General features: G+C 40.1%; 1 pseudogene across 1 annotated transcript; it reads right to left on the bottom strand.

The window, feature by feature from the left end:
- Nucleotides 1-8,887: 8,887 nt before the first annotated feature.
- LOC149812958 (L-type lectin-domain containing receptor kinase S.4 pseudogene) lies at nt 8,888-11,274 on the bottom strand (annotated as a pseudogene). Its single transcript, XR_016428379.1, has one exon. The product of XR_016428379.1 is annotated as an L-type lectin-domain containing receptor kinase S.4 pseudogene (transcript).
- Between the last annotated feature and the right edge of the window lie 5,034 nt (nt 11,275-16,308).

Raw genomic sequence — 16,308 nt, 5'->3', positions numbered from 1 at the left:
TTCGAACAATATTCAAAAGCAATAAAATATAAAACTTTTTTTTTTAGCACGTAACCTAAAAAATAAGCCTTGGCACGTAACCCAAAAGTGAGATTTAAAAAGTATATCTCATTTGCGTGAGATTCACTTTCTCATGAAGTCTAATGAGATTTTAAAAGTGAATCTTATTTGAACAATATTTTCACTTTTAAAAAATACAACTAAATGTACTTGAGATTTTGAAAGTGAATCTCTTTTGAACGATATTTTCTCTTTTCAAGAACACAACCAAACTTACCCTTAGAGTAGAGAAATGGTGATCCAAATTTCAAGTCTTATTTCCCATGTTATTCGTATGATACACATTTCAAATCACTTCCAAACATCACCTTAGCATTCCAAGATTAAAATGCCATATATAGATTGTAATTCTAGGGTAGGGCTTGCTTGCTTTGGATGGCGGCTCATTATGGTTTGTAAATGTAGAAGTATGCTCACAAGCATCGGATCAAATTCTCACTTGGTCGAATCAAGCTTAGCCAAACTAGGGTTTGCTATATATATATATATATGGCTTATATTTGCTACAATCAATTATACCTATAATTTAGTTTGAATTTAACAATGCGAGTTGTTTTGATACAATCTAACCTCATAGAGGTGTTCAACATGCTCGATTAAGTGAAAATAAACTTTTGGATCATTTTTTTGATGAAAAAACATGTTTTTATAGACCAAAAAATTGATGCCTTCATAGCCATTGATTTTTGGATTGTCAGAAAAACCTGTATGCAGGTCTAATTCTGACGATTCAAAAACCAGTTTTCATTAAACAAAACATGTAGATCACATCTATGGTATTAGAGGCAAAAAAACCCAAACACAACAGTTTCACCCCCATTTTGCTAGGTCATTTGCACCTACAAACGTCTTTAGTAAATCTTTTATATATATATATATATATATATATATATATATATATAGAGAGAGAGAGAGAGAGAGAGAGCGAGAGACCCATATCATTGAACAAGCGTAGTGTCAAATGATGCTCGAATATGTGGTTGCGTGTTAAAAAATCCAGTTTTTAGCACAATTTTTTTTGCACCGCTGATTGCTTCTGAGATCAACGGCTCGATTGACTTATGTGTTTGATGATACAAGTCTCTCTCTCTCTCTCTCTATATATATATATATATTTCTTTGATGCACATGTGCATATAATATCAATGAGTTAAAGCTCACAGGTGCAAGTAGTTTTGACTCAATTTTACCCTGCTGATGTCTTCATCATACTTAATTTGTTATCATTATTTTTTGACATAAAAATATTTTTTAAGTAATGAAAAATTAGTATAATTATGGCCATTGACTTTTTAATCGCTAAACAAATCCTATACACAAGATTCAGGTGATTCAAAAGTGGAAAGCCCCCTCCCCCCAAACAGACCATGTAGATCATACCTATAAGGCAAACTTCACTTAAAGAACACAATAACTCAATAAGATATTTGCATGCATATTATATATAGAGGTGGGGCACATCATCAAACGCCTTAACAAATGTAATTGAAATGGGTGAGTATCGGCCGATACACATATATCGGCCGAAATTCGGTACACTGCAGGCCTGAATCGACTGTTTTTTAATAAATGTAAAAATATCAAAAATAGTTTTTAATATTATTTTAAAATTCTTTAATGGTTTTAACATGTGTCACATTGTTATTGACACTCAATAATTTTTTTAAAATTTTTGCAACTAAATGCAACTAAATTTGGCTTCAGTAGAGTATTACATAACGCTTCAGTAGAGTATTGGTATCGGCCAATGCAACTAAATTTGGTGGCCTAACGATTCAGGGCTGATACCAATACTGACAACATTGGCCTCAACCATCAAACAACGGTCAAACGCACAAGCATACAGAGCATGTCCGTCGGCAGTAAGAAAATAAAAACTTCAGTGGTGCTAGAAAGCACCAGAGTAAAGGTTGGGGCCTAAAGGTCTTATTTTTTTAACTTACATTACACATCCTGTTGGATCGTTTTTCGGATCACACAGTTTCACAATCATAATCATGATATAAAACATGATATAAATCATAATATGCAACAGAATACAAATCATGATTTTCAGCAGATCGAAACATAAACCGAGAGCAGGCATGTCGGGTTCCACCATATACCAAAATCCAGAAAACAACATATGAACAAGCAGATGCACAAAACACAATAAAAACAATGAAAACATGTTAATACTGTGTAAAAGGCTAAGACGTACGAAAGTACTCCCCTTAGAGAAGATTCGCCCCCACATACAGTACAAACAGGGTCCGGCGTCCTTCTCCCAGGATACAATAGCTTCAACGATCAGACCGGTGCACTCCGACGGATCGTTCTTCGAAAACAACCTCTACGAACCGAAGTTGCAGAACAACCCCTTTCGGGATAACTCAGGAGAGAGAGAGAGCAACATGGAAATGGAAAATTGCAGCTCTTCTTCAGTGATTAGTCCATCTCAGATATGATGTAGCCCTAGCCCTAACCACGCTTTTATAACTCATGAACGATTACAAAGCGTGGAAGGAACCCGTTACGGAATCCGAGGAGATGTGACCCGTTAACGGAAATTGAAGAGTCGAGATCCGTTAAAGGAATTCGAAGAGCCATAACGGGCACGGAGTACGAGGAGTCGTGACCCGTTATCATTTCTCATAACCCGTTAAATAATCCAAATATCCATAGAAACTTTGAGCAAAAAATACTTTGGTCTTGATTGGATATGGCCCTAAAGGGCCAATTACCCGAACCCGAGCCTGATCCCGGCCCGGCATGGCTCGGCTCGGCTCGGCACGACACGACACAGCATGGCGGGAGGGTGCGCGTGTGTGTGTGTGGTAGTCATCCCACCCTCTTGTTCTCAGGAACAAGTGTAAGAGTTTACATGTGGCTTATAAAGCCCACAACAAACTAAAACACGATAAATGTGGGACTATTCCACGTCATCAAAACCAACCTTTCTCTAAAAAACCCATGTTTCTTCTTTTGAATTTTCTCTCCCCTCACTTCTGACACCTAACATCCCCCCCACAAATTCAAAGAATGAAACAAGAGGAAACCAAAATGCAAGATAAGACAATCTGCAACAGGACATATCATGCGTTGAGCAATGGTATCTTCCGGTTTTAACCACTACCTTAGTTGACTAACTTTACCCCCACAAGAACGAAGTGAACTGAAGTCTTGAACTTGAACCTTTGGTGTAGGAGTGTCCGTTAGCAACAACACGATAAAGGTTCTAGTTGTAATCTTTAGGGGCGGCTTGTTAAAGGCCATGCGCCCAAATCCTGTTTCATGAGTGACTTCAGAAATCACCCAATTCCTTAAACTGCGGCTACACAGTCACACTCACATAGGTGGGCTTCTCCAGAGATGCACTGCTAACATCTCGCCTAGAAGGCTTTGAACCCATTTAGAGTTTTAACTCTTCATTAACTAGCAGCTACATCACCTCTTCAGAGTAATCAGGGGAACAGACACAGATACATAGTATCTCATGAATAAGGTGCTATCCAGTTCACCCTACAGCTTGTTATTACCATATTGAACCTACTTTGTGGGATCTCCACTCAGATAGGTTGGTTTGCTACTGTAGATGAACTACTAATGGGTTTTGGTCCCATCCCCTCTCTGGATTTCAGGACTAATGACTTATATAGTCCTTTTGTTAATGGATCAGCTGTGTTCTCTTAGGATCCAACATAGTCCACAACAACCACTAACAGAGACATCAGTTCCCTTACAGATTTTATTCTGACTTGGATGTGTCTCCTCTGTTTTTTATTATATTTTGTGCTTTTAATCTTTGCAATAGTGTCCATATTGTCACAATGCACAGATATTGCAGGAATTGGTTTGCTCATTAAAGGAAGTTCCTTAAGAAGTCCCTTTAGCCATTTAGCTTCCAATCATGTGACATCTAAAGCACAAAATTCGCCCTCAAAAGTAGACCGAGACAAGATGGTCTGCTTCACTGATCTCTAGGCGATTGCGCCGCCACCTAAGGTAAATACATACTTTGTCACACCATAACTCCTAGAGTTCATAGCTATTCAACTTACATCACTATATCCCTCAAGGACTGCATGGAATCTCTTGTAATGCAAACTCAAGGAAATAGTTTCTTTCAGGTACCTAAGTACCATGTCCAATGCCTTCCAATGAGTGCGATTTGGACAACTTGTGTATCTACTTAATTTTGTCACGGAGAACGAAATATCCGGTCTCGTGCAATTTGCAAGATACATCAAACTTCCAATAGTATGAAAATACCTCAATTGAGACACATAAACACCAGTCGTATTCTTATGAAGAGGGATAGAAGGGTCATATGGAGTTGCTACAGATCTCCCTTGGTTATAGTCAAATTTCTCAAGAACTTTCTCAGCAAAGTGAGATTGAGAAATGGTTAACCCTTCAGCTGAGCGAGTCAGCTTTAAGCCTAAGATCACATTTGCAACACCCATATCCTTCATATCAAACTTACTACTAAGAAACAACTTTGTCTCATTCACAATTCTCATATTGAAACCAAACAATAGAATGTCATCTACATACAGACATAAAATAATACAACCATCACTTTTAACTTTGCAATAAACACATTTATCAGATTCATTGACAACAAAGCCAAATGATAAAATAACATTATCAAACTTCTCATCCCATTGTTTAGGGGCTTGTTTAAGTCCATATAATGACTTAACAAGTCTACAAACTTTATTTTCATTACCAAGAGCCACATAACCCCCAGGTTGATCCATATAGATCTCTTCTTCAAGATTGCTATGCAAAAAAGCGATCTTCACGTCTATTTGATGGACCAAAAGATCATAAATGGAAACCAGTGCAATAAGCACCCTAATTGTGGTCATTCGAGTAACCAAAGAATAGGTGTCAAAGTAATGTATTCCCTCCTTTTGTTTGAACCCCTTGGCAACCAGTCTTGCCTTGTATTTGTCAATAGATCCATCTGGTTTCAACTTCTTCTTAAAGATCCATTTGCACCCAATTGTGGAACTACCACAAGAGAGGTCAACCAGTTCCCAAGTGCCATTAGAGACAATGGACTCTATTTCACTCTTGATGGCATCTTTCCAATGCCTTGCTTCAGGTGAAGCCATTGCATCTCAGAAAGTGGGAGGATCATCCTCAATAAGGTAAGTGATAAAACCACTTCCCAAATTCTTGGTAATTCGTGGTCTCTTGCTCCTTCTAAGTTCAACCACTTCCTCAGACTCAATGGGTCTAGGATGAGAACAAGATGGTTTTACCCCCACATCTGTCATCCTTTCCACATGTTCGAGAATAGAACCAGAAGTTGAAGGTATATCCAAAGAAGGAAGATTTTGAGGTACACCACTTTTATAGGAAATACATCCTCAAAGAATGTAGCTTCTCGAAGCTCAACAATAGAGTTTACATCTATGCCAGATATCTCAGACTTAATTACTAAGAATCTGTAGGCATAGTTGTTCTCTACATAACCCAAAAAGACAATATCTACTATTTTAGGACTCAACTTCTTCCTATTGTGCTATGGGACAAGTATCTTAGCAAGGCTTCCCCACACTTTAAGGTATTTCAAGCTCGATTTCCTATTTCACTAGAGTTTAAAAGGGCTACTATCCTTATGCTTTTGAGGAACTTTATTCAGAATATGGCAAGCCGTATTCAGAGCATCCCCCCACATATAGGTAGGTAATCCAGAACTCCCAAGTAGAGTATTTATCATGTCAGTTAGGGTTCTATTCTTTCTTTCTGCAATTCCATTAGATTAAGAAGAATATGGAGCAATAAACTCATGAACTATGCCAACAAATTTGCAATATTCATCGAGTTTATTAGAGGTATATTCTCCCCCTCTATCAGACCTCAATCTTTTAAGTTTTCTACCAGTTTGTGTTTCTGCTTCATTCTTAAAAATAAGAAACTTATCAAAAGCTTTATCTTTTGATTTTAGCAGATAGACATAACAGTATTTAGTGTCATCATCTATAAAAGTGATAAAATACTTTTTATGATTTCTGGTTAACACTCCATTAAACTCACAGATATCTGTGTGCACCAGATCCAATATTTCAGAATCTCTAACAATCGTATGAAATGGTTTCCTACATTATTTTGCTTACACACAAATTTCACATTTCTTAGTTTTATCAATGGAATGCTCAAGAATCATTTTCAAGTTCATCATGCATTTCACAGAATTGAAATTCACATGACCTAATCTATTATGCCACATATCAGATGATTCTATGTTATATGCAACGTTAAACAATGAATAAAAAGAAACATCATTTTCTAATTTACCACTGCAAACATGTTCAACACGAAGTTTAAACAAACCATCATCTAAATACCCCTTGCCAATAAAGGTTCTAGAATGTAAAATAACAACTTTATTACATTTAAAGTTAAATTCACAACCCTCTCTAACAAGACATGAACCACTTAGAATGTTCTTTCTAACTACAGGCACATGGTGCACTCTGTGTAAAGATAGAACTCGTCCTAAAGGAAACTTCAGATCCACGCATCCAATCCCTAACACCTTTGCAGCTGTTGAATTGCCCATAGTCACAGATCTGCCAGCAACAGCCTGGTATGAGACAAAGACAGACTTATCAGCACAAACGTGCACATTAGCTCCAGTGTCAACCAGCCACTCTGTTGGCTCATAAACATGATAGATTTGTGGGTTAACAGAAACATTCCCAGTATTGGTCCCAACGACCTCAGTCACCATGTTGACTTGAGGCGTTTCATCTGTGGTCCCATGAGCTTTGGTCTTCTTGAAAGGACATTTCTTAGCCCAGTGCCCAACCTGCCCACAGTTCCAGCAAGGTTTGTTCTTTGCCTTTTTCTGGATTTTGGCCTTAGGTTTAAATTGGTTTTTCATTGCAGATTTCGGTTTTTGTCCCTTGCCCTTAAAAGATCCGATCATCATGTTCACTTTAGGCTGTTCAATTGGCATCATGACCTGTTTCTGGCTCCTATGCTCCTCTTCAATAGCAATGACTATCATAAGATCATCCAGAGAAATCTTTCCTCTACGATGCTTGAGATACATACCAAAGTCTACCCAAGACTTAGGAAATTTCTCCACTATGGTCATAACTTGAAACTTCTCAAGAAGTTTCATATCAACCTCAGCCAAACTATGGAGCAACAACAGAAACTCGTGTGCCTGCACAGTGATCGACTTGCCCTCTACCATCTGATATTTCAGAAACTTGGCAACAAAGTACTTTTCAAGACCTTGGTCTTCAGTATTATACTTCTTGTCAAGTTGATCCCATAGGCCCTTAGCAGTGGTAGATGAGGAACAATACACATCAAACAACGTGTTGGACAGAGCCAACAGTATGCAACTACGACATATACTGTCCTTTTCTTTCTACTCTACTGCCGCAGTGACTGTAACAGGGTCAGGGTCAGTATCAGAAACTGAAAAGCAGTTGAGTTCCAGAACCGAGAACAACCCGATCGTAGTGAACCTGATTTTTATGCGTTGCTGCCAACGCTTGAAATTCTGACCGACAAACTTTTTTGGCATACCGGACATGTCCACTTTTGGTACAAAAGCGGAAGAGGTCGATATGCTTAGAGTCTTCTCTAAGACTGTTGGATCATTTTTCGGATCACACAGTTTCACAATCATAATCATGATATAAAATATGATATAAATCATAATATGCAGCAGAATACAAATCATGATTTTCAGCAGATCGAAACATAAACAGGGAGTAGGCATGTCGGGTTCCACCATATACCAAAATCCAGAAAACAGCATATGAACAAGCAGATGCACAAAACATAATAAAAACAACAAAAGCATGGTAATACTGTGTAAAAGGCTAAGGCGTACGAAAGTACTCCCCTTAGAGAAGATTCACCCCCACATACAATGTAAACAAGGTCCGACATCCTTCCCCCAGGATACAATAGCCTCGACGATCAGACCGGTGCATTTCGACGGATCGTCCTTCGAAAATAACCTCTACGAACCGAAGTTGCAGAACAACCCCTTTCGGGATAACTCAGAAGAGACAGAGAGAGCAACAGGGAAATGGAAAATCGCAGTTCTTCTTCAGAGATTAGTCCGTCTCAGATATGATGTAACCCCAGCCCTAACCACGCTTTTATAACTCACGAACGGTTACAAAGCGTGGAAGGAACCCGTTACGAAATCCGAGGAGACGTGACCCGTTAACGGAAACTGAAGAGTCGAGATCCGTTAAAGGAATCCGAAGAGCCATAATGGGCATGGACTATAAGGAGTCGTGACCCGTTATCATTTTTCATAACCCGTTAAATAATCCAAATATCCATAGAAACTTTGAGCAAAAAGATACTTTGGTCTTGATTGGGTATGGCCCTAAAGGGCCAATTACCCGAACCCGAGCCCGGCCCGACACGGCACGGCACGACGGGCACGCGCGTGTGTGTGTAGTAGTCATCCCACCCGCTTGTTCTCAGGAACAAGTGTAAGAGTTTACATGTGGCTTATAAAGCCCACAACAAACTCAAACACGATCAATGTGAGACTATTCCACGTCATCAAAACCAACCTTTCTCTAAACAACCCATGTTTCTTCTTTTGAATTTTCTCTCCCCTCACTTCTTACACCTAACACATCCATGTAATGCTTCTCTCTCTCTCTCTCTCTCTCTCTATATATATATATATATATATATATATATATATATATATATATAGTAGATGATAGGGTACTCACGGATAACCTACTCCCACCAAATAGAAGCTTTAGATTTTCAAATTTCGTAGATTTTTTTTTTGTTGATCAGATCCTGTGAATATGATCCATAAGAATTATGATCAAAGTTTACTAGTTCAAACGAATTAAAAACTCCTACTAAAGAAATACATGTCTCTCAACAAATAGTTGATCAAAATAAGAGAACAAGACTGAAAACTTCAACTGAGCTACTGACAAACATTTGATCAATGCAAATTAGTTCATTCCAAATCAAACTCTACTTGGTGGATTGTACAAGTCCCTGGACACATCAGTCTTCTCAAGGTATGAACTGGACGTTGAGGTGAACTTGTCTGAAGAAGGATATGCTAGGACTAGTTGGTCATAGCCAAGATCATCCTCAATGACCAGTTTCTCCAGAGGGACTTCTTGCAGTGGTGCATCCCCATTGAGGAACTGAACCACCTGCCGCATACTCGGCCGAGCTTCGGGCTCCATCAGGGAGCAGAGCACTCCAAGCTTCAGCACCAACTCTGCCTCTGCCTTCACATACTTCATATCCAGCCTCTCGTCCACCACAGACAGTATGTCTCCCCTCTTCCAGCACATGTGTACCCAGTTCACTAGCACAACTTCATCACTCGGCCTCATGGCCTCAACTGGCCTCCTTCCAGAGGCCACTTCAAGAAGCAATGCCCCAAAGCCGAAGACGTCCGAACTCGTCGTTGCCTTGCCGGTGATCGAGAGCTCCGGCGCCATATAGCCCAGTGTGCCCACTATGTGTGTTGTCTGCGGGTTAGTCCCGTGCTCATAGAGCCTTGCAAGCCCAAAATCCCCCAACTTTCCATTCAATTCATCATCCAATAACACATTGCTTGCCTTCACATCTCTATGAACAACAACTTGCTCCCAACCTTCATGAAGATACAGAAGACCTGAAGCAATTCCCTTGAGAATCTTGAACCTTTCTTCCCAGTTGAGGTGCCTCTTCTTCGCACCGAACAGAAAAGTATCAAGGCTTCCATTTGACATGAATTCGTATACAAGCAGCAGCTCTTCTTTTCTCCTACACCATCCCTGCAACTGAACTAAGTTCCTGTGCCTCAACCTCCCCAAACTGGACACCTCTGAAATAAACTCCCTTAGTCCCTGTCTGGCATCATGAGACACCCTCTTAACTGCAACCTCCATGCCATTGCCAGGCAACACTCCTTTGTAAACACTACCAAATCCTCCCCTGCCCAGTATGCCCTTCTCATTGAACCCTTTCGTGGCTGTGTAGATCTCTTTGTAAGGCAGCCTATGTGGGTAGTCCTGCTCCCACTCTTCAACCGTCTCAGAAGTTAGCTTCCTCCTCCTGTACACTAGATAAGAAACGCTGCCTACCATCATAAGAAACAAGAGTGTGAAGGTAGTAGAGTATGGCAAGAGCTTAGAAGATTTCCATATTGATGTTTTTTTCTTGGGGATCTTGGGGAGGTGGGACAGATCCAGCTCCTGTGCTTCACCATTGATCATGAAGCTCCATGCCAAGATATAGTGATCGCTCGCAAACATCGACGTGCCGGAAGTGAAACCGACGTACATAAATTCTCGGAGAACAGGGGATAGATCAACAGAATATGATATCAGAGGCCTGCTTGGCTTGGCAGAATATGTTATTGGAGCTATCGTAACATTGAGGAACTTTTCATCTCCATTGTAGTCTATCCATGCTTGGATCAGTTTCCCAGACTTGAGATCGACTACTTCACTCTTGCCATCGTCTGAGAAATAAGCAGCAGTTTTGGAAAAGTTTGATATTACTCCATTGATGTCGACGCCGACATGGTTATCGTCGATGTCCTTCAACCATGCGCCTGTAAATGTGTCGAACTCCACTGCGAATACATGGTTGGAGATGTTGCCATTGGTGATGTTCCTAACAAGGCCAAGATAGTCGCCGCCGGTTGTGTTGGAGAGCATCCATGGAGCGATGGCAAACGTGAAGCCGTTTCCTCCGAGTCCTTCGGTTTCGGAGACGATCGCGAAGACGAATCGAGTGCTAAAAGATACAGTTTTGCCTGCAGCAGCAGAAGGATATTTGAACTGCAGAGGAAAAGGGTAGAAAGCATGGCCCATGTTCCTCGGCGTGCGTTCACTGCTGGTTAGGCGCAGAGCTCCGGTTGAGGTGACAATCGCCTCTTCAGCTAAGGTCAGGTTGGCCTTCTCAAAGCCATTGTTGTAGATGAAACTGTTCGGAGTTAAAGTTGCAGCTGTGGAGAGATGAACAAGAAGAAGAAGGAAGAACACAAAGGTCTTTGGTGGTAGGAGGGTTAGGTCTGAGTTTGCCATGAGAGAAGATCTCACCTCAACTTTCACCGATGTGGTTGATGAGGATTGCCAGTAGTTTTGCTTCTATAGGAGCTCTGATTCAATTCAGTGACTTCAAATGGTATGTGGGGAGGAGGTGTTTGTTACAGAGAAGAAAAAGGTTTTCTGGATTTCTCAACAGTGAGATCATCATCAATTATGTAGCAGAGTGGGCTCAGACAGAGTGGGTCAAGGTCTACAATTTGCAGGGTTCTTGGATTTTAGTGATGCCCTGTGGCCAAGGTCACTTTCTGTGAGAAGAAAGTGACGCCAGTGGTCGTAGAGCCCGTGACTAGATTAGGCCAGATCATCTGAACCGACTGGACCTGCTCGTCATGGATGTGGCTTTTTGGCTAATTGCTTTCTCTCTGATGGCATTTTTCTAAATCATCGACGCTTGGGAGAATGAACGATTGTCATGGTTAGGATGGTTAATTGACCTAATTAGCCAAGTTTAACCAAGCTATCCCATGTAAAAAATATCGTGATATTTTGAAAATATTATTATTTTTATAATGATATTTTCAGATATACAGATATAATCTGTAAGATATCAAAGATTAAAAAAAAAGAAACTATTTTGACATTTCCATTACAATATTTACTTGACAAAAACCCACTTTTTAAAATTTTCTCTTATTTTTATATTTCATATTATTTACATATTTTGGATATCATAGAGTTTACTGATATTTTCTCGAGATTTTCTCTATAAAAAAGAAAGGTCTGATTTATCAAGAGATTTTCCCAAGCCAAGCCAAAAAAAAAATCTTAAGATATCTAATCTTAAATGATGTTAGGTGCAATGCTTATCATTCTAACCCTTAAGATATATCTAATCTTCCTTCTTTACTCTTAAAAGCCAAACAGATCATCTAGAAGCCAACCTACTCACATTAATGCTTATTGAATTCCTTGCTATGGTTAGGTATTTTGGTGGGCACTCTGAAAGAGGAAGATGCGACCGGGGTTCAATGTCAACATATTGATGGCCATGGCCAATAAATATTTTTTCTTTTTACTTATTTATTATACATTGGATAGGGATGCTTTCAACAAGAGGTCAAGATATTACAGTTGACATAATCTATCAGGAAAATTACTAGTAGCACGCTCTTTCTAGGATCAGGTGAACTTAAGGCTGTCAAATGAGATCGGCTCGTGGTAAGGCTTGTAAAGAGACCCTTTGAAGTCAGAAAATGGGCTCGGTAAACCAAGCCCACATAATTAATGTTCGGCTGGGCTTGGGTAAGCTCGTTAGTTAGTAATAGCTATATTTAAATAATATCTTATATCATAGAAAGTAGATGGTTTTCTTTTCTAGAGAAATTAGAATGTAGATGTTTGAAGTCTTTGGCTTACATACGACAAGTTTAGAGTTTAAATCCTATTGCTTACCCGCTTTGAAACAACGTATCCATTTTGTAAAGGAGTTAATTTGAGCTCAATTCAATATGTTTAGACTCCAAATTCTATTATTTTCAATTTATAAAAATGAATTTTGTTCGTAAATAAGCCAGCTCAAGCTTGGCTTGGCTCTCCACAAAAATAAGATGAGATCGAACGGCCTTCTGTTCGGTTTCCTTGGCTCGTTTACCAACCTTATTGGGAAAATTGAGACAAAAATTCTAGTTTTCATGGCAGTTAATATGGGTTTAATAAGGGTTAAAGTTGATTTTGTCAATGGAAGAAAGTGTTAACTAGTGAGATTAAAACATGTGATTTTGGCAACAAAAACAAAATGGCTTTAATGTGAAAAATGATATTACTTTTTTGGGCTAAACGGCGTGCTAAATAGGTTTTTTGGGCTTTTTTTCATTTTTATTCATAATTTCTGACCATAGAGATGTGATCTATGTACTTGATTTTATAGGGATCAGCACTTAGAAGCGTTTGATTCCAACACATGGGTGAGTTTTTATAAGGTTCAAAAAATCAACGATCCAAAATCTTTGTAAATTTTCAAGGCTCCAAATATCATTTTTTTCATCCAAAACAGGTGTGGATTTTTAGTAAATCGAGCATGGTCCATGCCCAACACATTTACGGAGCAGGAACACCATAAAAAGCATCTAAGAAACCCGAAAAACCCATTTAGCAGGGACCCATTTTCCCTTGGCTAGATGAAGTGTCCTTTAGCATAATATTCCTTTTTATCTTGTAAGATTTTTACTACATGAAAAGCAAGTTTAAAACGTTATGCATGTATTTTTCTATTAGTTTTATCACATAGGGCATACGCAATTATTAGTCATCTTGTGACGTAAAAGTTTTGTTTGAAAGACAAGCTGGGTTAGGCGGGCCCCTACCAGAGCAACAGCCGCCCTATGTGGCCCAGGGATTAAACCCTGGGCCTTCAGCTTGACACAGGGCCCCACTTACCACATGTAGGGTGGCAATCGGGTCGGGTTGGCGGGTTGGCGTGTCAGCATACCTCAACCCGAACCCGCCCCGTTTGTTAAACGGGTCGGCTGTGGCAAACACTAACCCGACCCATTTAATAAACGGGAAACCCGACATGACCCGCCAACCCGTTTAATAAATGGTTTGGGTCGGGAAAAAGGGTTGGCGGGTAGCGGGCGGGTTAGCGGGTTGGTGGGTCGGGTTGGCGGACGGGTTGGTGGGTTGGCGGGTCAGGTTAGCGGGTTGGTGGGTTGACCCGCCCGCCTAACCCGTTTATTAAATGGGTCAGTCAGGTTGGCGGGTTGGCATACCCCCAACCCGAACCCGACCCATTTAATAAACGGGTTAGGCGGGTCGACCCGTTTATTAAACGAGTTGGCTTAAGCCCAACCTGAACCCGCCTAAGAGGCGGGTTGGCGGGTCGTGTCAGGTTTTGCCATCCCTAACCACATGGGATACCACCTCGGTGGTCACAAATGCATAATATCGGTGGATACCATTTAAGCTACTAAATGTTTGCTGAGTTTAACTAAACGAGTTCGAGTTGGCTTGTCTATAAAAAAAAAGTACATTGTTTTAGAGCTTAAAGAAATAAGATTTAAAAAAATATATACTATTTAACGAGCTCTTACAAGCCGAGTACCTATTGTTCATATTTAACTTGCTGATCCTATTTTACAAATTAGTTCTTTGTGAGCCAAGCCATGAGCAGCTCGGCTTGTTTTCCAGCCCTATCTAGAAGAGCAAATTTTGGCTTTGTTTGATATTGATTGAGTATATGAAATGTACAAGTTATACCAAGTTGGCCATATTCAGTTGGGGCACGATTCCATTGGTTACAGGTGAGATGAGAAATTACAGCTGAGAATCTGAAAACTGTGTTTGTTGGCCACATTCAGGATCACAGCTTGCACTCTCATATTTTACTAAACTTGAGAAAGTGTTGCGACAGCGATTTGCAATCACCAGATGCTGAGAAAATTCAAGAATGACAGAACATCACAAGCATGTTAAGAAAGTTTGTCACAAGACTAACCTTATAACTAGGGGTGTCAACTGGCCTGGTTTACCTGGACGCGACCCGAACCAAACCTTACAGGGTCCGGTTATATATGGTGATAAATAAGAAAACCCAATTAAGACCTGGGTCTGAACCCGAAGGTCTGATCAATACATGGACCCAGGCATAGTTTATGAACTTTTATACCATACCCGGACCTGGCCCGAGTTTCGATTAAGACCCGCAAATTTTCAATGTAAAAATGACAAAAATATTGTTTTACTGGGTATGGTCCCAGTTTGGTTCATGTAGTTTTTATCGGGTCCGGTTATGATTTTTCTTATAATGAACCTGATTAGACCTGGGTCTGAACCCGATACCATACTTAAAAATCTGGTCCAAGTCAGGTTCCACCTGGGTCAGAACCAAACCCCACCAGTTGACACCCCAACTTATAACCAGCAATTACAGTTTACTGATTCAGTTGTGATTGCTCACCCCACTTATACCAAAGCAAGCGTACCCCTATGATCCCAATGTCAACAAACCCGAACTGTTTCATGTGACACTAAAGGTCCCCAACAGATCAGACTGCTAGACTCACAATTTAACAACAGCCTAGTTGTTCTCATCTTTTGTTGATTTTTTGAACAAATTTGTTTCACTTTCTCCGTAAAAAAATTCCTTATTAATTTTCTCATGAGTAGGCTGCCCAAATTCATTAACTTGGCCATGCTAGGCGTGCTTCCAAACAGAACTTGGATGTCTTCCACGTAATGCTATACTTTTTTGGGATGATAGGTCTTCTTTAAATGAAAACCTTACAGTAATATTTCCAATAGGTTTTATTATATTTTTTCTGCCTTTTTCTTGGGATGATGATATGGGTTGGGCTTGAATTCAGCTGATCAAACCTACACTTGGGTAGGCTTGAGTTTTGACCAAAATAAAGTTACATGACTGAATTTAATTTGACATTATTATTATAATCTGTAAGTGGCTCCATGTTCCAAGATCCCAAAGCAGCTTCCCAGATTTGCATGTGTCCTGTTTCCAACCAGGAATTATTCATGAACTTGAGATCCTGAGTGATGCTTAGGTATTCAAGTTAGTCCAACCTAGCCAAAGGATCTTTGGTCCGATTTCTTATAGGGTTTATTTCTCGTAACCTCAACCTCTTGTTTGTCATGAGTCCATACTTTTAAATCCTACAGCTTGCTACATACGCAAATTTTGCGAAACATTTTGGCGTGATAACAATGAAGGGCAGTTTTGTCATTTTCATGAACCGCCGATTCAGTTTTCTAGATGGAGGGCATTTATGTCCGTTCGAGGAAGATGAAGAGAATGGCGGTAAAGGGTACTTAAGTCTTTGCGACAACACCAAATTACGATGCAATATGATGCGGACACACATGGGGATACATGCCGGTCTGCATCTTATACGTGGCGCTCTTTGAGAACACCCGAACATGAGATGGAGTATCGGCCCTGTTCGGGGGGTGGGTGGGGGGGGGGAACATATAACCTGCTTTGATACTTTTGGGGCAGCAACCTTTGCGATAGCACTTGTTATGGGCTTAAAAGCGAAGGCCTCCGCGATGTAGCTTCAGATAATCACAAGGTGGTTTGGAACAACACTAATGCCTCAAAAAAATCATGAAAATAACAGCAATTAATGATGTGAAGAATGTAGTCAAGTCCCTAGGATCACCTCACGATATCAAGAGTGGGATAAACTGGGATTCCCACACGAGGTAGTCGTCGGAAGACAACTTGGTTGATAAAAAT

Source organism: Nuphar pumila, chromosome 16 (assembly GCF_984573655.1).
Source record: "Nuphar pumila chromosome 16, dmNupPumi1.hap1.1, whole genome shotgun sequence".
Lineage (NCBI taxonomy): Eukaryota > Viridiplantae > Streptophyta > Magnoliopsida > Nymphaeales > Nymphaeaceae > Nuphar > Nuphar pumila.
Note: the sequence above shows the minus strand (reverse complement) of the source record. Positions and strands in the feature narration are given on the sequence as shown.